Source organism: Lepidochelys olivacea (assembly GCF_965140295.1).
Source record: "Lepidochelys olivacea isolate rLepOli2 genome assembly, chromosome: 1".
Lineage (NCBI taxonomy): Eukaryota > Metazoa > Chordata > Testudines > Cheloniidae > Lepidochelys > Lepidochelys olivacea.
Genome location: NC_140411.1, coordinates 346,667,453 through 346,694,077, shown reverse-complemented (window position 1 = coordinate 346,694,077; position 26,625 = coordinate 346,667,453). Strand labels below are relative to the sequence as shown.

General features: G+C 41.3%; 1 protein-coding gene across 2 annotated transcripts in view; it reads left to right on the top strand.

The window, feature by feature from the left end:
- CHCHD3 (coiled-coil-helix-coiled-coil-helix domain containing 3) overlaps positions 1-26,625 on the top strand; it is a 243,425-nt gene that overhangs the window by 156,815 nt on the left and 59,985 nt on the right. The gene's annotated exons all lie outside the window — the stretch shown is intronic.

The following is a 26,625-nucleotide window of genomic DNA, read 5'->3' as shown; positions in this document are numbered from 1 at the left end:
AATAAACAGTCATTTTATATTTTTAGTTACATCATATACATACAGTAAAATGCATTTTATCCTTCAGTGACTTTTTGTTTATTCAGAGCAGATACAGAGCTAAAGTGGCAGAGAAGACTTGAGAAAAGGGGCCAGAGTAGAATAGCTCAGTGGAATTGAGATCTAGCATACCTGTGTTGAATGTGTACTGTTGCATATATAACTGAGATAACAAACAGTACTGATTTTTTAGTGCCAGCTTTTTGTGCAATGCTGAAGATTTGTAATGAATGACTCCTTCCCATGTGTCAAGGGACACAGGATCTCTGCTGCATCTTCCCTCTGCTGAGGGAACTGGGGATATTTAGTCTGCAGAAGAGAAGAGTGAGGGGGGATTTGATAGCAGCCTTCAATTACCTGAAGGGGGGGGTTCCAAAGAGGTGGAGCTAGGCCAGGGGTTGGCAACCTGCGGCATGAATGCTGCTTTTTACTGGCATGCTCCTGCCAGCTGGGGTCCTGGCCGCTGCCAGCCTGGGTGAATGGAACCCCAGGCCAGTAGCGGGCTGAGCGGGGCCGACGGCTGGGACCCCGGCTGGCAGGAGCCGGCAGATGGAAACCCAGACCAGCGGTGGGCTGAGCAGCTCAGCCTGCTGCCAGTCTGGGGTTCTGTCCACTGGTGTAGTGTATTAAATTTCTCCCTGTAGGAATGTGCTAATTGCGGAGCACCAGGACTGGCAGCCGTAAGTAGTATACCGTAAGTAGCACATTCCTACTGTTTTGGGGAAGGCTGTGCCTCCCCAAACAGCCAGCGCACTTCCCCCCTCATAACCCCCGACCCATCCAACCTCCCCCACCCCCTCGCCCCTTGACTGCCCCCCTCAGAACCCCCACACCCATCCAAACTCCCCCACCCCTTCGCCCCTTGACTGCCCCCATCAGAACCCCCGCACCCATCCAAACTCCCCCACCCCCTCGCCCCTTGACTGCCCCCCTCAGAACCCCCGCACCCATCCAATCCCTCCATTCCTTGTCTCCTGACCACCCCCTGGGACCCCACCCCCCATCCAAGCCCCTCTGTCCCCTGACTGCCCTGACCCCTATCCACACCCCCAACCCCTGACAGGACCCCTGGGACTCCCACGCCTATCCAACCACCCCTGTTCCCCGTCCCTGTACCATGCCGCTCAAAGCACCAGGACTGGCAGCCGTAAGTAGTACGCCGTAAGTAGCACATTCCTATGGGGAGCAATTTAATATACTACACCTGGCCCCGCTCAGCCCACTGACGGTCTGGAGTTCTCAAAATATGTTCTCGCACCCCTTATCAAAAATTACACTACAATTAGCTTAAAAACTTGAAAACGTAAAAACTTTGTATATTACAGTAATCCTTAAAAATATATAATGTTAATAAATACATAGGTTTGATGAAACAAAGTAGTTGTACTTATGTGCTTGTGCTTAATTTGCGTTTTTGATTATTTACCTTCTAAAAAAATCTCGCATGTCTCGCACCCCCAGAAAGGGCATCTCGCACCCCCAGGGGATGTGTGTACCCCCGGTTAAGAACCACTGCACTAAACTGATAAGATCTGCATTTTAATTTTAAATTAAGCTTCTTAAACATTTTTAAAAACCTTGTTTACTTTAATACAACAATAGTTTAGTTACATAATAAAGACTTAAAGAGGCCTTCTAAAAACGTTAAAATGTATTACTGGCACGCAAAACCTTAAATTAGAGTGAATAAATGAAGACTCAGCACCCCACTTCTGAAAGGTTGCCGACCCCTGAGCTAGGCTGTTCTCAGTGGTGGCAGATGACAGAACAAGAAGCAATGGTCTCAAGTTGCAGTGGGGGAGGTCTAGGTTGGATATTTGGAAACACTGTTTCACTAGGAGGATGGTGAAGCACTGGAATGGGTTCCCTAGGGACGTGGTGGAATCTCCATCCTTAGAGGTTTTTAAGGTCAGGCTTGACAAAGCCCTGGCTGGGATGATTTAGTTGGGGTTGGTCCTGCTTTGAACAGGGGATTGGACTAGATGACCTTCTGAGATCTCTTCCAACCCTAATGTTCTATGGTTCTGTCTTGATTTCTCCTCTTGAAATTGAATTCCTCAGAATGAGAGCAGGATATTCTCAGTTGAGAGTTCTCAGCCATGGAGTGTGTGCCCTCTATCTGTCAGAGTTGGGAGCTTTTCATGGCATGTTATAAAGCTAATTTCTTCATTCTGCCTTTTGTATTGATATATTAAAGAACCACTGTTTTGGCAAGGTGATTATTTTGTTTGTTTGTAAATCAAGTCTGAGGCATGTAGGTTCCAATGCAGTGAATGTTCCATAGGTGCTGAAATGAGATGAGCCCTATCCTCAAAGTCTGGTTTATCTTCTGAACAGATTTGGGGTGTGCAGGACTGGAAGAAGAACAGGGGCTACGTGCAAAGGTCAGGTCAAGATCTGAACTGCATCCAAGTTTTGAGATATTTTTTACCTGGATGTCTCCCCCGCACCTCCGGGTCATTTGCTAGACAAAACAATGCTGATAATTTTTGAGCACCGTGATCTGAATAGAAGTGAAAGTAACCAAGGAAGGAATGGAGAGGCCGTTGGAGTCTCAATGTTGTAGAGAATGGTGGAGGTGGGCTTAAAAGGGAGCTATAATGTGCAAATTAATAGAGTAGTGTAGCATGTAGTTTATTTCTAAACTCTCATTGATTTCAGTGGAAGTCTGCACACAGATAGTGGTGTGTGCTGTAGAACAGAGAGAAGATAAGAGTGGAATAAAAAGATGGGAACTTGGAGAAATAAAATGTCAATATGAAGAAATTTGTATTATTAGTCTTGTCATCTGTGGTGAAGCATGCTAATTAAATTTTAAGATCACTCTTACATCAGATAAGCACATTTTAACAACACCTTGGTTACTAATAGGTGGTATTTGTGTCTATTGCATCACTAAGTGTCAGAGCTCATCTGTATGATTAATTGGCCTTTTGATTAGTTAGCTTTTTTTCAATTAGAAGCTTCACAGCTGTGTTCTTCTGTGCTGCTGAAAAAACAGTGTGGACATTGATAATAAAGGGAGATGACAACAGAACAGATTAGTGTCAGCACAATGTGCTCCTTACGGAGAGAAATTATTATACATATTCACTGCCAGATGAAGTATGTCACTTATAAAATATTTCAGTGACTGGAGTGAAGATGTGTCAACCTTTTCAGGGGATTAATGCAGGACAAAGTAACTGTGCACCAGTGACAGCTGTGGGACTAAAACATAAACAGTTCAATTCTCAGGGGCAATAGCTGTTCATAAATTTGGTTTATGTGCTAAAAATCCTTTGGTACTTTCCAAAAAACAGTGATTTCCCCCAACAGCTGCTAGTGTTTCTAGGTCAAAGATGACACATAAACTAAGAGTTATTGCATACTCCACAGCAGCTAAGCAAGATGGAATAGTTTAACAAAGAAGTTAAAAAATAACCTTCAGATACAGTATATCTGGTTAGGCTATAAACTCATTATTTAAGAGTTCCCACATTAGACTTTCAGAGAGAAATTAATTCATCAGCCCTAAAAGGGGCATATTCTACTTTGTATCTACCCAAGAGATATATGGACATGGCTCCTTACACACATTCTGATCAGAACAGACCACTGAGGATTGATACATATGTAGTTGTAGGATACAGATATAAGGTTTTTGGGTCACTTTTTTTTTTATGCTGATGGAAACAGGACCTGGTACCTTTATTTGTAGCAATTGGAATAGAAGCTGTAATGCAGTTGTAGATATTTTTCATTGTCTGTTTATGGTTCTTGTAAGTTAAATGAAAACTTAACAGAAAATTAGATTTAAAGAAAGGCCCATAGAACAATATCTCTTGATAGAACCACTCTACATTCTATAGTACCGTAAACGTTCACATATACAATATGTTGACTTTTCCTTAAAATTGCAGTGTAAGAATTGATGAGATGAGGTTTTACTACTTTCTGTCTGTGAAGCTGTGCAGGCTCCCAAGACCTCTTTTTCTAACACACACCAAGAATTGTGTCCCCCTCTTGTATTTGCCGTTGTCCTGATCAGCCATATGAGTCCTTCTGTCATTGGTCTAACTTTACATTGTCTCAAGATCTCATCTGTCTTTGCATTTCTAATGTGCTCATCACTGTGTTATCTGGAGGCCAACAAAAATAATAATTTGTACTAATTTTGTTCATAGTGTGTCTTGTGCTCCACCATTCCTTGATCCAGTTGCTGCTGCTTTAGAGTATTTTTAAATCCATGAGAAATGCTGGTTGTCTCTCTTCACCTTAGCAGTGCCATGCAGATCTATGGTACTATATAAGTAATACAGTTTATAGGAAGTGAAACAACTTACATTCAGTTGTCATTTAGTGTTCAGCTCTATCCTGATGGGAATCATGCCCCTATTTGTGGGAGTAAGAATGAAGGAGTTTTTAATAAGCTAATATATCACAAAATTATTTAACTTCTATCAGTCTCATATGAATGAGTAAGAAATAAGCCCTAATATTGGTCAGGCTTTGGCTCAGTCAAGGCAATAAGTTCCTATGCTTCTGATTTTCTAAAAATATCTTCACTGGGCAGCGTACAGAGTACGTGTACGTATTTTAAAAGAGCTAGATGTTGTTAGTATTTATTGTTTATATTATAGTAGCCCTCAGAGGCCCCCTACATCATGGTAGGTGCTGTACAATCTCAGAGATAGACAAAATCCCTGTCTCAAATAGCTTAAAGTCTGAGGTCCGGATCCTACAGTGAATTCTGTTGGCAGACCTCTATGGATTTCAGTGGAGTTCTTATGGATGCAGAGGCTCTTTTTGTGCAAAGCTTATTGTCAGATCAGAGCCTAAGAATTTAGACATAAGTTCTGGAAAAATGATAGTCTTACCTGAATCCATTTTATTTTTTTTGCGACTTAAATTTTGAGGAAGGATTTACAAATCATCGGATCGGCACTTAATTTGGGAATTCTATTTACCGTTTAGGCTTTCAAGGAGTATTAACCTTAAGGTAAGATGAGCACAAAGCTGTGAGCTGATGGCACACACTATACCAGGTATTAAGTAGTATAATCCATCCTGTTTGCTACAGTAAATAGGATTTCACTATTATGATGTGTCAGGGTTTTCAGAGAAATCAAATTTACTAGACATTAAACTGCCATCCTTTCTGCTGAGCAGCTTTATTCTGGGATCTTGCGTTCAAATTAATCCGGTTGGTAGGAAATGCTCATACCAATTGTGCAGGGAAATTATAATTGAATGATCTCTTCCTTTTCTCTATTCAGGGCTTAGAATGGACCACTGTGCTTTGCAATGACAGCCCCAGGGCTCTGAAAAGAAGATAATATACAGTTCAGCTTCAGAGCCAAGTCTTGCCTTTTTTTGAGTTTGTAATGAACATAAGTACTAAGATGCAAACAATATAGGTTTCACGTTTGTTCATATTTTCCAGTATTTTGTTTACCCTTTCTGAGACTCAACAACTCAGCTGCAGCTTGCAAGGTGTAGATAATAAGAGAATCAAAAAGTTTTATAACAAAGCAATGTAAATCAATTCAAACCTTTATGTTCTCTACAATATATTGGGAGTAGTGTAAGCATGTTTAATTTAAAAAATAAATAAGCTATCACCCTGTTCCTTTTCTTGAAGATATTGCATTAGTGTATCAGCAAGAATTTTATAACTGGGAAAGGATTCAACTCCTTTTGTCCTGTGTTTAAGAGCTGCAGTTAGTACAGCAAACGCATTTTCTCTGTACAAGTTTGGACTTCATTCATTGATGGCTTTCAGAATCAAATGACAATGATATCAATAAAATGTGTGGAGACTTTGGGTTGGATCCATCAGAGTGGAAAATGAGTTTAGATGATGATAACATGCAGTTGTATGTAATACATTTTATGTGAGGAACTGAGAGCTTTGTAAACATTAAGTCTCTGAATGTTCTTGAGAATTAATTAATTTACCTCTGGGGTGTAACTTGGCTAACTGGCAAAGTTCTATTTGTTTGGTTGACCAGGGTGAATAAGTTCCTTACTGAACAAGTAAAATATCAGTAAGTTTTTTGATATTGTCAGTCATAATGCTAAGTGATGGGCAAATAGATTTTTGTGCCTGGGCTGGTTTTAACGTATTCTAAACCACTAACTATAACAGTACACAACAGCACTAATAAAACTGCTTAGCACTTGACATTTTGCAAACACTAGGTGAATAATAAGTAATCAGTACACTGATCCCTACGCAACAGCTGAGGTTGGGATCTTTAGTGATTGCAAGAGGTCAAGACTTAGGTGTACATATCTCATTTGAAAGGCGACCCCTCCAGCACCAGAGTGCCCCATAACTCCATGCCATGCCATTGATTCCATTCACAAGTCATAGTGCCTCTTGTCATAGTATCTGTCCGTATCTTGGCTAAGATTTAAAAATGGGATATTAGGTTACATCAGCTGTCTCGATCTAACTAGTGCTTTCCAAAACCCTAGCAAGATGCAAGGCAAGGCAAGATACATTTTAGGACCTGGTAAGCTGATTGAGCTAAAGCCTAGGAGGTACAAGACTAGGCTTTAACTCAACCATCTTAGCATGGGCTAGGATTTTGGAAGGTGGTTAGCTGTCATGAGGTAACAACACACCTTTTGAACCCTTGTCAAGATAAAGCCTTCATGTGCTGAAAATGTATGTCAGACCTGCAAAGTGTTGTCCATAATGGAATCTGTTCTCCCTCTCTCCCAGGTTCCAGGCAAGAGACAAGGGGCTGGGGTGGGAAAAGTGCAGCAAAATTTGCCTGACATTTTGAATTTCATTTAAAATGTTTCCAAGAACGCTATTTCCTGTATAAACCAAAGTCCTAAGTGTTGCTAGTGGAGTAAGGAAAGGGAGATGTGATTACATTAATATCATCCACAGAGCAGGCTAGTTATAAAACTTAATTAAATTTCTCCAGCATCACTATATGCCAGCCTAGATACTGCGTCTGTATCCTCCTGTCTATAGACAATGACAGGGGCTGAAAAAAATAAAAGCCTATGTATTTGCTTGCAGAACTCCTTCACATATAACTAAGAAAACATAGTGTGATGTCCATTTGAAAATCTTAATATATTGTGTAGACAATGAATTAAAACTCATAGCATCTCTGTGAGGTTGGTGATGTTGCCCTCCCATTTTGCAGTTGGGGAAATTGAGGCAGAGAGAAATAATGTGACTTGGCCTAGTTTACACAGCAATTCTGTGGCAGAGATGAGAATAGAAGCAGATCTAAAATTAGATCCAGATTGCCAAATTCCCACCTGTGAGCTTGGGCTTTCAAACTATTCATTCTTCTTCTGAAACTCTTCTTCGAGTGTTTGTTCATGTCCATTCCAGTCAGGTATGTGCACGTGCACAGTAGCCAGAAGAATTTTCCCCTAGCAGCAACCATAGGGTGGAGTTGCACCTTCATGGCATCCAATATCGAGCCCTGCCGACCCTACACCCCCTCAGTTCCTTCTTACTGCCAGTGACGATAGCTGAAACTTTTCCCCTTGCTCTTCTCTTGCTTCGGCAAGTGGATTAGCAGTGCTTTATTCGCTCTACATAGTTAGTTTCCAATAGTTAGTATAATTCAGTAGTTCTTTATAAGTTTCAGCTATGGGGGTTCCTCTCCACCCCCATTTGTTATCGGGGCCTGCCGCGATCCCAGGCTTTACGACTTGCCAGATTTGCGCGATGCGCATGCCAAAAAGTGACTCCCACATCTCCTGCTTACGGTGCCTGGGTGAGGGTCACCAGAAAGACCGCTGCAAGATCTGTCGGGAGTTCCAACTGAGAACCATTAGGGAGACGGAGCAGCGTCTCAAAATTCTTCTTATGGAGACTGCTCTCCGACATCAGTCAGACCCAGGCACCAGGAATCCTGCTTCTGGCATGTCGTCTTTGAGGCAAAGTGCTCCAGCACCGTCTTTGAAGGATCCAGTGCTGAAGAAAGATACTGGCAAGGAAGCTTGGCACCGTCATGGAGCCTCTTGGGGACATTCCAGCCTTCGGCACCAGTCCCAATTGCCGGAACAGAATAAAAAGAGGTCGGAGAGAGGCCATTCTCCTTCAGCAAGACCCAGGGACCAGCCACCAGTGGCACCTCAGTCATGCCATGGCTCGGAGACTCAGAGTGGGGCCACATTGACTCCTGCCCAAGCGAGGCAATCGAGTATGGGCCCATCTCGCTCACTGCACCCATCGGAGCATCTACCGCTCCCGTCCACCCCAGAGGCTTTCGAGGTGGTGCAGAACCTATTGAGGCTCATGGCGCTGTTCTTGCCGCCGAGACAAGGGAGTGTCCCGGTACCGCAGGTTCCATCCCAGCATCCCGTGCAGTCAAAGGGAAAGTCAGCGATGATGACACGCCGATCCCCCTCACCTCAGCACTCTGCTTCCTGACGCTCTACCTCGAGAGGAGCAACTCCACCCTGGTCCTCCTACTCGGAGTCAGAGTCGGAGTCAGACTCGTACCGCTCTGACTATAGCAGGAGCAGAAGATCCTCCTCACCGTAGGTGGTCCCACCCGATGCAGTGGCCCCTCAATGGCAAAATCCACCTCAGTCGCCCTTTTGGACTCCGTGGGCTTTCCATCAAGCCCAGGGTCAGAGCCAGGGGTCCTACTCGGGTGCAGGATCAGTGGTGTCCACGACATTCGTTCTGCCACAGTTGGCACTGGAGCCAATGCCTCAGTCATTAATAGCAGCACTGACATCGGCCACTTCAGCACCGGAGGCTTCAGCGGCCCCGATTGCAGCTACAGCACCCTCGGCACTGACGATGGCACCGAGACTGCCTCCATCGTCGGCGCTGGCTGCAGCAACACCTACAGGAACCCTGGTGCACATGCTGCACCAGGCACCGGCGCTGGTGTGGGAACCGACACTGGCATCAACACCTGCGCCTTTCACAGCACCGGGACCAAGCCAACCTACTGCAGTTTCCACAGGGTCAAGAGATAGCTTGAGTGGGGACGGTAGGGAACCACTCCCTCCCCTGGTGGTCTCCTCCTCCTCCTCACCAGATGAGGCCCTAGCAGGCACTTCAGTAGCCCCAGCTCTGGAAGACTCCAGGGTGTTGCAGCAGCTGCTGTGACGGGTCACCCAGGTTCTGGGCATTAAGGCAGAGGAAGTTGTGGATAATTAGGACCCTATGGTGGACATCCTGGCTCCCTCCGGCCCTGCCCGTATCGCTTTACCACTGATAAAGACAATCAATGACATAACCAAGACCCTTTGGCAGACCCCGGCCTCGCTGCCACCTACGACTAAGCACAATGAGCGCCAGTACTTTGTGCCCTCCAAGGGCTATGAACAGATCTATTACCACCCTCTGCCTGATTCTCTGGTGGTGGATGCTGCTAACCAGTGGGAGAGGCAAGGATTTCAAGGCCCTTCGTCGAAGAATAGGAATGCCAAAAAATTAGACATTTTTGGGCGAAAAGTCTGCTTCACGGGGGGACTGCAACTCCGAGTATCCAACCAGCAGGCCATCATCAGCAGGTACTCCTACAATGCCTGCTCGGCGATGGCTAAATTTACGGAGTTGCTCCCCTCGGACTTCCACGCCAAATTTTCGGCTTTGGTTGACGAAGGGAGACTGATCTCCAGAGTGTCCCTTGAGGCGGCACTTGATGGGGCAGATGCAGCAACCAGAGTTATGGCTACTGGAGTGGCCATGAGATGGGGCTCATGCCTCCAGGTTTCTGGCCTCCCCTGTGAGGTACAGCAAACCATCCAAGACCTGCCCTTTGAAGGTGAGACTCTCTTTGCAGAGAAGATGACAAAAGGCTAAACAGCCTTAAAGATTCCAGAGCCACCCTCAGGTCCCTGGGCCTCTATACTCCTTCAACTCAGCAGAGACAAGTCCATCCTCAGCCCCAGCAGCGGTTTGGTCAGCAGAACTTCCAAGACGGGTCCAAAAGGAGGAATCGGAACGGCAGGAGAAGGCTGCGCCAAACCTCTGGCCAAGGCTCGGGATAACTCAAGCTGTCTTCAGGTCACAAACTGGTCTTTTGAAGGCACGGTTGAGGATGGTATACCACACCAAAGACTGGATCCATCCCGCCTTACCTTCTCGTCCCCACTATTCCCTTTCTACCATGCATGGTCCTGTATTACCTCGGACCGATGGCTCCTCCGCATGGTAGAGAGGGGATACTCCGTCAAGTTCTGTGCCCTCCCACTCTTCCACCCCCCCCCCCCTTCCCCGTCCCTCTTCAGGGACCCTTCTCACAAGCAGCTCCTTATCCAGGAGGTGCAATCGCTCCTATCTTTAGGGGCAGTGGAGGAGGTTCATGAGGAGCACAGGTGCAAGGTCTCCTATACGCCTTTCCGCCCATACCGCTCATTCACAAGGTACTCCTCAAGATCCGGAGGGAACGAGCTCAAGTCATATTGATAGCACCAGCCTGGCCCCATCAGTACTAGTACACATCTCTCCTAGACATGTCCGTGGAAGCCCCAATCACCCTGCCTCTCTTCCCAGACCTTCTGACACAAGATCACGGTTGTCTTCAACACCCGAACCTCGAGTCGCTTCACCTCACAGCATGGAAGCTCCATGGTTGAACCCGATGGAGATTTCCTGTTCAGACCACGTTAGACAGGTCCTCCTTGGCAGCAGAAAACCGTCTATGAGAGCCACATACGTTGTTAAGTGAAAGAAATTTTCAGTCTGATCGGCGCAACACCATTCATCCCCAACACTAGCATCCGTGCCACTTATTCTGGACTGCCTCCTCCATCTGAAGCAGCAGGGGCTTTTGTTATCTTCAATAAGGGTGCACTTAGCTGTCATCTCGGCCTTTCACCCGGGTGAGGAGGGCCGCTCTCTGTTTACTAACCCAATGGTCAGCCAGTTCTTAAAAGGGCTCAATAGGCTATACCCTAACATCTGTCAGCCTGTCCTGATCTGGGACCTCAACCTGGTCCTTACTAGACTCATGGGACCACCTTTTGAGTCTGTGGCGTCATGCTCCCTGCTCTACCTTTCTTTCAAGGTGGCGTCCCTGATGGTGATAACCTCAGCTGGGAGGGTGTCTGAACTCAGGGCCCTAAACTTAGAGCCCCCTTATGCCATGTTTTATAAGCACAAGTTGCAGCTCAGGCTGCCTCCTGCTTTCCTCCCAAAGGTTGTGTCACAGTTTCACATTAACCAGGACATCTTTCTCCCGGTGTTCTACCCTAAGCTTCATCCTAGCGGCAAGGAGCAGAGACTCCGTTCACTAGATGTCCACAGGGCACTAGCCTTTTACAATTGAGAGAACGAAGCCGTTCAGAAAATCGACCCAGCTGTTCGTGGCAGCGGCAGACAGAATGAAAGGCCTGTGCTTGTCGTCACAATGCATTTAGTCATGGATCACATCCTGCATCCGGGAATGGTACAACCTGGAGGGGGTTCCCGCACCCCTGTTTACTGGCACCCCACCAGGGCGCAGACTTCATCAACAGCGTTCCTCGATTTCTCAGCAGGCCAGAGACGATGCGGCCTTCAGATGAGCAGTGCTCCAATCAGTGGATGACTCCGACCGCGCCTCCTGTTCTTGGGCTTGTGAATCACCTGATTGGAATTCACATGAACAAGCAATTGAAGAAGAAAAAACGGTTACTCACCTTCTCATAACGGTTGTTCTTTGAGATGTGTTGTTCATGTCCATTCCAATACCCACCCTCCTACCCCTCTGTTGGAGTAGCCGGCAAGAAGGAACTGAGGCAGTGTGGAGTCAGCAGGGCTTTGTATTGGGCACCATGAAGGTGCAACTCCAGGGGGTGCCCAGGCTGACCCTACGGTTGCTGCTAGGGGAAAAATCTTCTGGTTACTGTGCACATTTGCGAGCACACACCTGATTGGACATGAACAACACATCTCTAAGAATAACAGTTACGAGAAAGTGAGTAACCGTGTTTTCTATGCTTTAGCTCAGACTCAGCACCAGAAATATAAAACTGGGAGTTCATCATAATTTTGCAATGCTTTGTGTTTCTATACTGTTCATAGCAATACCCTATTTAGTACTGACCAGAATGTAATGTTGTTGCAGTTTCACATAATAAAGCTGTCAACTCAACTTGAGATCCAGTATCATGTCGCAAATGCCAGAAAATTCTTCTCTTTAGATTACATTATATTTTTGGGATTACCCTGTTGTTGAGAGAGCTCTTTGCCTGGCATATTAAGATCAGGAATCTTGTTATCAGTTAAAATATCTCTAACCTCAACCTGATTGACAAAAGGCAGAGACTGAACTGTAGCCTTTTGACTATAGTATTGCTTTAGTGCAATAGCTCCATATCTGGCTGAGCCTCATTATAGTTCTAAACAATTGTTTTTTAAACTGATTTTTTTTTCCACTCATCTTCTATTACGGCCTTCCACTAAATTAACTTTAAAAAAAATTGTGTATTTTCCAACAGCCATCACAAGTCAGCCTTGCCTTTATATTCCATGACATTTTTCTTGTTTAAAAAAATACTTTTCATTCCCATCTTTCATTTTCTTGCATCAAATCAATAGCAGTCCTGAAATGTCACTTAATAACAAAAAAAACAAAAAAAAAAAGCAGATGCACTACACTGAATAATAGACATTAGTGTGTAGAGAAACATTTCTTTCAATAGAGAATTTTTTCCTTTTCTACATATAAACTACATGAGACAAAAATACAATAATGTTTCAGGTCATTTTTCTTTATCATAAACTGTGTTTCTATGAAAAGATATAGTAGCACCAGGAATAGCCATGTTTTATAGAGGCTGTTTGTACGATCCATTTTTCCAGATTCCCAAGATATGCAAAAGAAATTGATTTTTTTTTTGGCTGTGAAAATTATTATATCTATACTTCAAATGCAAAGCAAAATATGGAACTATCTGTCTTGTGCTTTGTTTTCTTTAATTTGTATAAAAATCATTAATACCAGAATACTGTGTGTTAAGTAGCAATAACTTATACCACATTTCAGTGCTTCATTTGTCTTAAACATACTAATACCTGATGTTTGGATACTGTGTGAACCATCTGGAAATATATAAGGAAAAGTATTGGTGTTCTTAGAGGTTGTTCTTTTTATCTTCCTCCATAAATCTATTCGTCTACCGCTTTTATCACTTTTAGAGAATTTTTCTTAGTCCCTCTTGCTTTATATCTTTGTCTTGTGTTCGTGTCCTGAACTGAATGCATCCAATTTCCCTGTGCTGTATAGATGATTACCACCTCCCTATACTGTGATGTGATTCCTCTTCAAATGCAATCCAAAGCTTTCACTCTTTTTCTGCCATAATATATTGAAGTTCATACCTAACATGCTGTCCGGAATTCATCCTTAAGTCTCCTTCCAATCTTTAGACACTCACTTGCTCTTTCAAAGTGCCTTCTTCCTGTTAAACTTTTGCATGTTAAATTATTTTCTCTCAGACATCTTGGCTTGACTTTTTCCAGGTAGAATGACTATTTTATTTCTTGTTCTAATTCTGATCTCACTTGGTGAATTTGTATTGTTTCTGAGCCCTCATTGATGTTCAACATCTCCTACTTGAGTGTAGTGTGAGTTAGTGCCGTTTACATTTCCCTTTATCATTACACTTTCTTTATAGTCTTGCAGCCAGTGTTCAGTGGATGTGTCATGGTTTCTATCCAAGCCAATTTGAATGAACTTTTAAAAGTAAGTTTTTAGAGGGATTGTTTCAAAGATAGTGATTTTTGTCCGAATACAGTGTATCTAGTAAATAAGACATCTAGAAGAGAGAAGACTGAAACACTGTTATCACAATCATGAAGGAATTTATTTTATCTGATTAGATCAAAGGAGTAGGAGTCAGGACTAGCAGGTTTGGCTCTGCTACTGAATTGCAGTACGATTTTGGACAAGCAACTGTAGTTTACTCATTTGTATCTACAAACTTCCAATAAGGAGACTTGAGTGTAGATTTCAGAGGTGCTAAGCATTGACTTCTATTGGAGTCCTGGGTGCTTAGAACCTCTGAAAATCAGGCCCTTGTTGACTTTGTAAGTGAATGCAAGATTTACTGACCAAGAAGGAGGGGAATATTAACTTTCATTGGGCTCATTGCAGCCAATCAGAAAACAACTATTTATATATTGTCCTGAGGTTCTATGACTACTTCACTCTACAGACAACTTTGTAAAAGAGAGATCCCCCATGAATCCATCTGCACTCCCAGCGCTCTAGTCCCTCCCTGCTTGATTTTTAATGTTTCCTTCTGCAAACCTCCAGGGAAGGCTCTACAGATCGTGGTTTGAGAAGCATGGATATATGCAATATGGTTAATGTTGTTCTGGACCTCAGTGTTATTAACCTCTTAGGAGGTTTAATGATAGAAACTTGTTGGTTGTCCAATAATAGTCAGTCGCCATGAGTCAGGATTTTTCTCATGTAAACAATCTACCTCATAAGAATAACCTGACTCTTGATACTTGTAAAGCACTTTGTGATCCTCTGATGTACATCAGTGCAAATTATTACTAGGAATGAATATATAGATTATATGAAACTACTCGGAAATCTTGGGGTTGGACTGAGGATATGGGAACAATTCTTGCTGTAAAGAAGCTTATAGTGACAGTTCCTCTGGATTCCACTCATTTTTCTTCTGATTCCCACCTGCAAAGTCAGGAAGAATAGGAACTAGTCCTGCCAGCTTTGCCCCTTGCTTGCTTTAAAACTGGAATTTACTGGCAAGTAGAATCTGATTCTGAAAGGTGTGAGAGAGTAAGTAATTCCATCCTGTAGGATTGATGTCCCCTCCTTTTTCTAGAGCTAAACTAAAATATGTAATTAGGGAATTTTTAAGAGGTTGTATTGACCAAAACAAGTAAACATGCTATTAACGTTAACAAACAGGTTCCTGTGTTATATGGGACATGAGAAGTGTTTTATATATGTATGCAGCTAATCTGTAACTACATCCTCCTTTGTCTGTTATCCTTGTCTGTCTCTCTCTCAATCTCTTTGTTTGCTTCTTACTTCCAAGTGTTTAATTCGGTTTTAAATTAGATTGTAAAATCTAAGGAATTGTGTCTTCCTGTGTGTTTGTACAGTGTCTAGTTCAACTGGGTGCTGATCCTCTAGGCACAAACAGTAATATAAACAATAAAAATGATTATATGAAATCATGCCATTAAATATTTTACTTAAAAATATGTGAGATTGGGTAACTTGCCTGAATTTACCTTTGGAAAGTAACAACTGAGGAAAATCCTACCTTACTCTTTCAAGTGCATCACATTACAGGCAACGTACTGAAATTTTAGGAGACTTTTTAAAATGCTTACTGATTGTATAAAGGTATAATTCAGTAACTCCTTTCATCATAAAGTCTCCAAGTGATTTACATACAGCCCATCTGACTCCTGAGAGGCTGGCAAATATAAACTTTATTTGCTAAGTGGGGAATCTGAGCCACCAAAAAATTAAATGACTTGACTGAGGTCACAGAGTCAGTGACATTATGAAACACAGCCGAGAACTCGTGACACCCAGTTCCTGTTCCTAATCACGGGAACACGCTGCTCCATTGTGCAATGGATGGTAGGCATGTACCTTAAAACAGAAAATTACATAATTTTAAGTGTATTTTCCATTTTAAACAGGTACCACTATCATTTTCTGATATGCATTAGAACATGGCATATTTCAGCACTTCTGTTCAGAGTATCCGCGTATCCAGCTAGGAAACAGCCAGGAATTTTTTTTTATTATACGAGAAGTGGTAGCTATATGAAATGTTGCAACCCTCTTTAGTAAATAGCCTTGTAAACCTAAAGCTCAGAAACAGCCTTCCTATACAAACAGACCCTCATTTTCATTGCTGTCAGCCTGAGTGATATTTTAATTTTTCTGCCCTTAGAAAACTTCAGTCTCTTATCCAATAGATAAATGAGAGAACCCCCAGGAAATGCTACAGAATGTTTCTGTTTGCCAGCACAATAAATGCAGAAGCAAATAAATGTCCTCTCCCATCAGGAGGAGGCGTATAATGAGTAAATGATAGGAAAAGGAATTCAGGAAACAAACGATCAATCCAATCTACGACGACAAACAATTTCTTAATAACTTGGCCTTCAATTGAATAGGGGGCTCTCTCCAGCAAAGGAGAACTGCTGAAGCTGAGCCTTGGGAAAGGGTCATTTACATGTGGCAGCTGATGGATTTTGTAATGCTGTTTGAGGTTCACTGAGCAATAAGCTCTGATTCAGGCACACAAGTTTTTGGTGGATCACCATTTGTGTGAATGTGTGTATGGGGAAAGCATAGCTCAAGAATTTAATTCACATTATGAGTTCCAGATTATAACAACTGCACTTACATTTCTTTTGTGCTGTTCATTAAGCAGTTTTTCATAAAGGGATGCAGTTCACTCCCTAGATGATTACACAGCGTGGAGCATCAATTTTTATTCTTGTTTTAGGCGTATAGGTCTTCCCCATATTTTTAGGTGTAATTTTTACAGTCTATAAGGGGTCCCTGCCCCGAAGAGTTAACAATCTAATGACTGCATCATCTCTTCAGTGAGTGTTTTGCCAGAGTAAGGAATGAATCAAGACCAAGACCTCAGGATTTGGTCCTACATTAGACAGCTGACAAAGGAGGCAGTGGGAAAAGAGGTACCATATGTCATATGATGTTCATTGTGAAGTGCATGTTTAGATTCTGCACAGAGGCTAACTGCTGGCTTCAGTAGGGTTGCCTCTGAGGAGGGTTCAGTAGGACTGCTGCATTACTTATGAGCAATCCCTGCTGACCAGTGCAGAGCTACTAATTGGTTTTAACAGCAAAAGAGGAATGTTATAGAGGTGCAGGAGGTAAGAGGAAATAAAGGGCTAGGTGGAAAAGCCCCATAGTTGCTGGTCAGATGCTGCCTTGACAAGATCAGAGCCCCTTTGATACACATCAGCCCTGTATTTGGTTAAATTCCTGGATCCCCCACTCCTTACAAAAAAGAAGAGATTGGTAACTGGCTTTACTTTTTATATTGGACCTAACCATTTCAGAGTTTTTTGGCTTCTAAATCCGTTTATCTGTGCAGTATGAATAAGGCCCAACCCAGAAGTTGAGCGGAGCTTGGTACAGTTTTGGAAGGGCTATATGCCACAATCAAACAAAAGTTTTCATTAACCATCAGATTGGAGGCTGGACAGAGGTGATAATGCCAGGCTGGTGGTGTATTCTGCTTTGTTGAATGTACCACAGAGAATCAAGTATTCTAGCATCTCATGCCTTGTAACTGAGAACCATTATACCTGAAAGCTTAAACTTTACAATATGCTTCTGTTCACATGCATATTTCTGTGCCAGATCTTTTAAAAGGCTTTTCCTTTGAAATATGGGAAGATGATCATGCCTTTGAAATGAGTAGATACTCTGCTGACATGTTTGAAATCTTTATTTTCCCCCCATATCTGAGAGTTTAACCCCATACATTACTGTAGATCATATATACACAAGAGCTTATTTATTTATATGCACTATTACACACTCATGTTGAAGACATTAAGAAATAGACACAAACAAGAGAATTCAGACATAAGGCAGATACTCGGCCCATTACACACGCTCTCTTTTCTTGGTGTTGCAGCATTTTTAGTACCTAACATCACCTACTAAACCAGGTATTCTACTCACATCCAAGTTTTTGTTGTTTGCTGTTGACTTGTTTAGTACTAACTGTACACAACACTGCTCAAAACATAAAACAGACATTCATTGCCCCAAATAGCTTACAATCTAAAAAGTCTAATGTGGTAGCATTTGGCAATAACTAACGTAAAACTCTACATGAGTCATTTAGAGCAGTGGTTTTCAAACTGTGGTCCACGAGCTCCATTCAGGGTGGCCGCACACGAGAGAGTGAAGGGCCACCCACCTAATTAGTGGAGCCTTTGTTTGGAAAGAGAAAAGAAACTAGGAAGACCTTTCTGGGAAAAACGGAAGTTGAGGAAATTTCTCTTCTTTCTTTCCTTTATTGGGAAGTTGAATTAGGTTTATGCATTTTTTTCACTGAGCTGTTACCATGAATCGAGAGGAAATTGTAGTTGTTGATATATAAAATTGAAGGACTCCTTAATGGACCCTTACAAGAAGTGTACTTTTATATTAAAGATGTCAGTCTTAAACAATATATGTGTGTTTGCCACAACCTTTGTAAAATTTTAAACTGCCATTTTGCTAATGGTAAATAGAATAACAGTTTACTGACTGATATTGTTTTGCTTCTCTTTTGGTGCAGGCTTTAGGGATAGTATGAGGTGGATGGTAGAATAAAGTGGAAAGCTGCAATTTGCAAATACCACAAATGTGATGCTTTCTTAGTGAATTCATCCACAGGATTGAGCACTATAAGATCAAAAGTGCTGATTCTGAGAACTAGACTAGTCACTTTACACAGCACCCAGGAGAATTTAAAAATAAATATGGCAGTAGGCAGTGTTGCAAATAATTATTGTAACTTGAAGTAATTTTACAGTGAATTACATCTTGAAAGACATTTGCTAAATCTCATAACTGTGAAATTAGTGTTTTACCACTATAGATTTGAAAGACAAGTGACCATGTCTAGGGCGTGAGAATTTCAGGTGTTTAATACAGATGAGGCCAGTGTTACTGTGCAGTAAAACAAGGGGGGGAAGCACTGAAAGTGTGAAGCACATTCTAAATACTTACGAGTATAGGGTAAAGCCAGCTGGGTACATGCAGTGAAGTGCAAGAATCAAAATTTAAAAGTCCATGTATAGATCCATCCATATACTATGGTAATGAGCATGGTATAGTAATATGGATGGGCAGATCCATTACTCATAATGGGGGAAGGAGAATTAAGTAGGGTTGTTGTGGCAGGAAACTTGATATTTAGGAAAAGTGTATTCTACTGTGTATAGTTCTCCCCAGAATTACTGTTCAACATTTATATTGTGGATGCACCTAAAGACCATAACTAGATAGACCCCATTGTTATAGGTTATTATATTATGGTATGGTACACACATATAATAATGACAGTCCCTGTCCCAAATAGATTACAATCTAAAATGTGGTTAGTTCATATCTCCTCCTTGGTGCCACAGTAGGAGACCAATCGTGGTGGACAACTCCCAAGCAAGAACTGAGGGATCAGTAGACCTGGTTCATGCTGGAATGAGCAGCATAGAAGCAGATTCTTGGGTCCTGTGAACCAGGCCTGAAAAACTATGAAGCAGCCTTAAGAAAAGGATGTTTGCAGGTGTTTTAGTTTTCACAGAAATGCACAGGTACTATGCTTGGGACTCTGTAAATAGCAGCAGATTGCAAACTAAAGAGGTGGCTAAAAATTGGTGCAGACTGGTAGGTAGTACATTGTGGATCTCTGGAGAATATAGATTCTGCGCAGATAGAATGCTCTCTCTGATCTGTAGGGGTAGCAATGATTAGTTTGACTGGGAAAAAAGAATTTAGAGTGGTAAGGCTAAAACTATGGTTGGGAGAAGTGTATACAGAAGACAGCAGAGTGTTAGGAAACACCTACAACCAACAGTTGAATAAACAAGAAGGCTGTTTGGCAAGATATTGTAACAATAAAGGCTTGAAGGAGAAAACAATGTTGGAAGGAGAATAATCAGGAAATACAGTGAAAACCAAAGAATTGTGAGTTGACATAAATATGACAAGGAATTTTTTGTAAAAGAAAAAGAGGAGAGAAGTAAGATGGAGAATGAAAGGAAGAAGTTTAAGTGGTTAATTGTTTTCAATAACACAAGGAGTCTTCGAAGAAGAAAGTATGGGCTCTTTGAGGTGGTGAGCATTAACAGGAAGGCATAGATACTGACAAAAAGAAATGTTGAGTTCTTCTTGCTGTTGGTACTCCCAAAGGAAACTGGATGGAGGGCAGATACCAAAAACTGCCACAAATGTATAGAAAACATGGTTGCAAAGAATACTGCATTTAATTAGAGCTGAGCAAGAAATATTTTCAGTTTGAGGGCTGAATTGAAAAATCAGGGGAGAAAAAAATTCAGTTAATTTTGTACCAAAACTGATTTTTTCATTTATTTTTCCCCCCTCACTGAGGTGTGACTGAAAAATGTCTTTTGGGCTGAACAAAACATTTTGAATATCATTTCTAAATGACATTTTGAAACAAAACAGTTTTTTGAAATGATATTTTGAAATGACATTTCAAAGTGATGCTTCAGTTGAAATGAAGATTCGATGCAAAACTGGACATTAAAAAAAATTCCCTCATTTTTCTTATTCAGCTGAATCTGCTTGCCAGATTTGATCGGAATTTGCCAATAATCTCAGTTGCCCCAGAACTGCATATTTTTTTAGCAAATTTACTATTCAGGTGAAAAAATTTGTCCTGCCGTACATTTAATGACATTTAGCAGATGTAGTTTGCACAGGTGCTCAAGATATATTAAAATTAATAAATATCTTATGGTTTTAATTAGAGGGTCCTCTTCCTAGTGTGTGTGCATGGGGTCTAAACTTAAATACCAGGAATAGTGTATTTCTCTGTACATAGGACTCCTGTCCCATCTTGTCAATGTTTCTTTACTCTTAACAGTTCAGGAAATTATTCCATCCTAAGTGATGTAATTTCACTGCCTTAAATACCATGAGGCGATAAGTGCTTTTAGAAATAGCTATAGTAAGACTGTTCTGTGATCCTGTCAGGTATCATAAGCTGAGAGAAGCTTATGCAGGTGGGTATCTTGAGATCTTCAAGGAGCATCTAAGCATTGCAGAAGTGCAGCATTGGTGATTCAGGAGGTAGCGCTCTTCTGCTGAATAAATATTGAATCACTACCTCAGCGTAGTCCTCGGGAACTCTGTACTGCTCTTTTGTAGATAGGATATGAAACAGAAGTTCTGACCAATGATGGTCATTAAAAATCACAGGGCAGATTTGGTGTGCGAACCACCAGAGTCCTGGCCAAATCCTTACTTTGATAATGATATTCTGCTTCACTGAATTTCCACTGTAGTGAGTTATTTACTGTTTGACCTAAACCATTTGGAAGTGTTGCTGGATATTAATCAGCTAACACATTTTACTCCAGAGGTGGTTTTCTTTCAGTGGTAAAATAAATAATTCCTTTATATTCAGTTTGAGTGTAAGTTTATAAAATGCACTGGGATCCTTTGGGATGAAAGCTGGTACATAATTTAAATATCAGACATCCATTTATAAATGCCATTATAGTTACTGCATACATACAGTTGGCATTAGATTGTGAGCAGTACAGATGTGAGAATGGTGCCGACTTCTCACTTGCCAGTTAAGGTTCCTCAGTGTTCTGAAGTCGTGTGCGATGACAGGGCCCTTTAGAGTACTGAGAAATAACAATATGGTTCCTTAGTGAGAATGTAATTTGTAACATGTAATATTGAAAACATGGTGAGACTTGGAAGAAAAGTTGTAGACAGGATTGGTTTTGATTAGGCATACTGTCATCAATAGGATGTTTAAATATAGTTGTGCATCTGAGCGTATGTCTGTAAGATTGAGAACATTTGTATTAGAGAATATGCTACAATTACATGCAGATTCGATGGTAAGATGAATAGCAGTAAGAATGTTGAATAGTTTTGTCCTTTTAGTAAAAGTTTTCATTTTCTTTGGCAGCTCTGAGTGTTAACCAATTAGAGATCAGTGTTCTAGTAAGAAAGAAAAGTGAAGTGAAGCATATCTTGGGAGAGGTTTTAGACATATTAATAGTTATGTTAGCCAAGTGTGCCTAAAAGTTGAGCTTGGAAGCTCAGATGAAAAGGTCATATCTGAATTCTCTGCTTTGCTTCACTTGCTGATCTGATACGCTCTCTTTCACAAACTTAGGAGATGTATCACTATACTGAACATTTGGTGTTGGAAATCAGATCTGCTCTTTGGCAGTCTTCATCTATAGGATGGAAAAAATATACGCAATCAGACCCAATGAGGGAGATCATAAATGACTGGAATCTAGTATAAAGCACTTTGACAAGGGCACTGATCTTATGGACTTGCAAACTGATAACTTCCTTCATGCAACACTTCAATAGTATTCAAGGCAGAATAAATATAATATATTAAACAACATACAAATTTGCTTGTAGTATAATTTGTACATCTGGTTTTCCAATGACACAGTTAAAATCAATTAAGAGACAGGCATAGATTAAAAAACTAACAACTATTTTAACATGATTTGGAACATGAAGTTGTGCTCATCGTTAGGCTTTATAATAGGTAATGTTATCTATTTAGGTTTGTATTCTTTCCCCCATCCCTTCATTTTGTTTGTTATGCTTACTTGTTGCATCTTCAGAAGTTTCAAAGATCAATCCCTTTGAGATAAATGGAGACAATTAACATCTCTCTTACAGATGAATCCTAGCCTCTTTCCCAGGTCAAGGACCCTCTTGCAGCAGAACCATTTTGCACAGTGGGAGGGAATTAGGGAGCCCACACAGGAGATATGCATCCTGTGTGTTCCAAGAAACCTAGCCACATGAGAGTTCCCTGTGCATCACTATGCTACAGAGATTTGGGGGCAGAAGAACCCACAGACTTTCCAACCTCTATTCCTAGCCCCATATAGTGGCGAGCAAGCAGTGTGGACACCAGCCCCGAGGCTGGATTAGTGTTCTCATCAGTTCCATTGCTGTGAAGTGACTGCCACAAGAGAGATTCCTTACTCTCTAGCCCTGGAGGAATCCTTCACTGCACAACCCAGCTATTTAGGCAGTCCAAGCCTATGTTAGAAATATTATTGGAGAGAAGCAGACTCTGATGTGTCGGAACTCAATGGATGCAAACGTGTGTTTTGGTCGCATTAGGCATAGAGATGGAAATAACCTTCAGAAAGTTATTATGGAAGGAATTGTGGGTTATGGAAGGAATTGTGGAGGGTCATTGTAGTTGTAGCTATTGTTGAGTGAATTTGTTTCTGATCATGATCGCTTTAAGCCTTTCGGGTGGGAGGAGCTTTTAATTTTACATTTCTGGCCTGATTTTCAAAAGTGCCAAGCATTCAGAGTTCCTGTATCCTTCAGTGGGAGCTGCAGGTGCTTAGCCCCTCAGAAAATTAAGCAATTTGTTTTTATCTTTCATGCCACTAACTTGTAATAAAAGTCAGATTTTAGTCTTGTATAAAAGGACCATATCCCCTTCTTTGTCAAATAAACTAAAAACAACATAACTATTAAGTAAAAATCTTTAAATAGATTATGTGGAATATACCTTCCTACTGAATTTGTTCAGGTTTTAAAAGTTAAAGGCACATAAAGAAAAACTTCAACAGCAAAAAGGAGTTCTGGTATGAAATAGGTTATGTTGGTACTGCTCCTTTAGTGAAATTTAACAAGGGTTCTCACATTCTCTTGATTCTGTTGATAACCTTTGTCAGCTTGGATGACCGAATAACTTTTAGAGCTTCAAACTTGCTGAAAACGTTCTGAAGATTTTCAGTATAGGTAAAAAATGCACTTGTGCTTTGAGGTTCCACATACAGATGAAACAACTGAACTTGTAAGCTTCTGTAGGAACTTGTTTTCTAATACAAAACTTGAAAATCATTGCTACCAGCAAAGAGAATTCTTCCTCTATTTCTGCATAACATGTGGCTTCCACTGCTTCTGTTGGAGGAAGATTATTCCAGAGTCTGACAGAATTAAAATGTGTTTCCTAGTATTCAGATTACATTTTCCTTTATTCAGTTTATCCCATTATTGTTAGTTATTATTTGTCTCTGTTCCATCGTGAATATTTTAGTTTAAAATGTTCCTAATTTTACATAGTAGATTAAGTCCCCTTCTATTCAGGACCCCCTCCACAACCAAAATCAACATTCCCCATTGGTTTCCTCTTGAAAATGCACTTCTTCCATAAGATCCAATTAATTTTAGTACACCTTTTCAAAGAAATGTATAACAAAGGGTACAAAAAAGAGTACTAAATGAAATGCATTCCCAACACCACTACACAGTCATCTGGACTTGGTTACATCCTAACTTCTGTTGGTTCACTGTGTTGCATAGATTCCAACTCCAGAAGGTACCATTGTGATTGTTTTGTTTGACCTCCTGTATAACACAGGCCAAAAGAATGTCTTTGAAATAGAGCATATCCTGTAAATAAAAATTATCCAAGCTTGATGGAGAATCCAACCATTCGCAAATTGTTCCAGTGATTAATTAACCTCACTGGAACCAGACCAAGGACAGACGCCTGCAGGACTCCACTAGATAAGTCCTTCGAGTTTGATTGTTACCCACTGATGTCTGCTCTTTGAGTATGGTTTTTCAACTACTTGTGCATCCATTTTATAGTCATTTAATCTAGCCTACAGTTCCCTAGCTTGTGTACGAGAATATCCTCTGGAAGTGTGTCAAAAGTCTTTCTAAAATCAAGGTATATCCTCCCCATGGCCATGAAGTTCCAGTGGATACTGATTTATCTCGTTAGACTGACCTCACATTTGGTAAAGCAACCCCCATCCTTTCATGTCTTTATATCTGCTCCTGTATTTTCACTCCATGCATCTGGTGAAGTGGGTTCTAACTCACGAAAGCTTATGCCCAGATAAATTTGTTAGTTTCTAAGGTGCCACAAGGAATCCTTGTTATTTTTGCTCTGCAACTGGAGGTCACAGCGTGGGCTATTACCTCCTGCATATTTGTTAAGCAGGTATTTGGGTCAATGTATCTCTTTCAAAAATGTTTGCGCTAGCCCTTCCCCAGGGTCATACCCCTCTGCAGTGCTGTGGACAGAGCCACATCAAAGCACTACTGCAATACACAGGGAATTCCCTGGTTGACTCACAGTGGTGAGGTCTGCCTTTAATGTGCATAATGAAGCTGTAGTGATTTCATTGCGTGCCTCATGCTCAGGCTAGCCTCAGTTGAATACAATAATACTTTAGTCAATTCCTCAGTTACCTCCATTCTTCTCATGCAGTATATTAGTTTTGGTAGCCATCCCCGTTCCTCTCACACAGCATACTTGTTTCTGTAGCCTCCCCTTTATCTAACATTATACTATCTGCCACAATTCACCTCTCTGATTCAGGGAAACATTTTTAGGTGCCAAAATTAAACAGAAAATCATTGTTTCATTTATTTACCAAGGTAGTTGATAAAAGAGTTTACTACTACCTTTGCTCATTTGCTCTTCAAACTGCAATAGAAAAAGGTATTGTGAAGTCCTTTAAATCATAGTTTCACAAGGGCCCATTGTGATTATCAGTCTGACTTCCTGTGTAACATAGACCTTCCCCCAAAGTAATTCATAGACAATATCTTTTAGAAAAACATCAATCTTGATTTTAAAATTGTCAGTTATGGGGAATCCACCGTGATCTTTGGTAAATTGTTCCAATGGTTAGTTACCCTCACTGTTAAAAATTTAGCCCTTTTTCCAGTCTGAACTTGTCTAGCTTCAACTTCTAGCCATTGGCTTGTATTATGCCTTTCTCTGCTAAATTGGAGAGTCCGTTACTAAGTATTTGTTCCCCATGTAAATACTTAAGACTGTAATCAAGTCACCTCTTAACCTTCTATTTATTATGCTAAATAGAGTGAGCTCTTTGAATCAATCACTATAAGTAGTGTTTTCTCATCCTTTAATCAGTCTCGTGGCTCTTCTCTGAACCCTTTCCAATTTACCAACATCCTTCTTTAATTGTGGGCACCAGGACTGGTCACAGCATTTCAGTAGTGGTTGCACCAGTTCACAATGTGTAAAATGAGTATAATAATACCACCTCCCAGTTTAACTTCACATTTAAGATACTATGTGAGGGCATCGTAGAAAAATCCATGAGGCAATTAATTATTCTGCATTCAGTGCAGAGTTTGGATGGTGTGCACTCAGTAATGCCTGGGGCCACATATTGAGCAATGAGGATAAAAAGAAATATTGACTAGCTACCCATTCAGTGAGTACAGGCGTGCACTGATTGAAGCAGGGGTTGTATGGAGAAAGTATGTGATCATGTAATTAAAGACTGTATCATAATGCATATGTACAACGGGGAAGAATTAAGGTTGCACAGGTAACCTTATGTCATAAATATAAAGGGAAGGGTAACCACCTTTCTGTATACAGTGCTATAAAATCCCTCCTGGCCAGAGGCAAAATCCTTTCACCTGTAAAGGGTTCAGAAGCTAAGGTAACCCCGCTGGCACCTGACCCAAAATGGCCTATGAGAGGACAAGATTCTTTCAAATCTGGAGCGGGGGGGAACAAAGGGTTTGGTCTGTCTGTGTGATGGTTTTGCCGGGAACAGAATAGGAATGTAAGCCTTACAAGTCCTGTAAAGTTAGGAAGTAATCTAACTAGAAAATGCGTTAGATTTTCTTTTGTTTAATGGCTTGTAAAAAAAGCTGTGCTGGAGGGAATGTGTTTTCCTGTGTTGATGTTTTTTTGTAACTTAAGGTTTTGCCTAGAGGGATTCTCTACGTTTTGAATCTGATTAACCTGTAAGGTATTTGCCATCCTGATTTTACAGAGGTGATTCTTTTACCTTTTCTTTAATTAAAATTCTTCTTTTAAGAACCTGATTGGTTGATTTTTTCATTGTTCTTAAGATCCAAGGGTTTGGGTCTGTGTTCACCT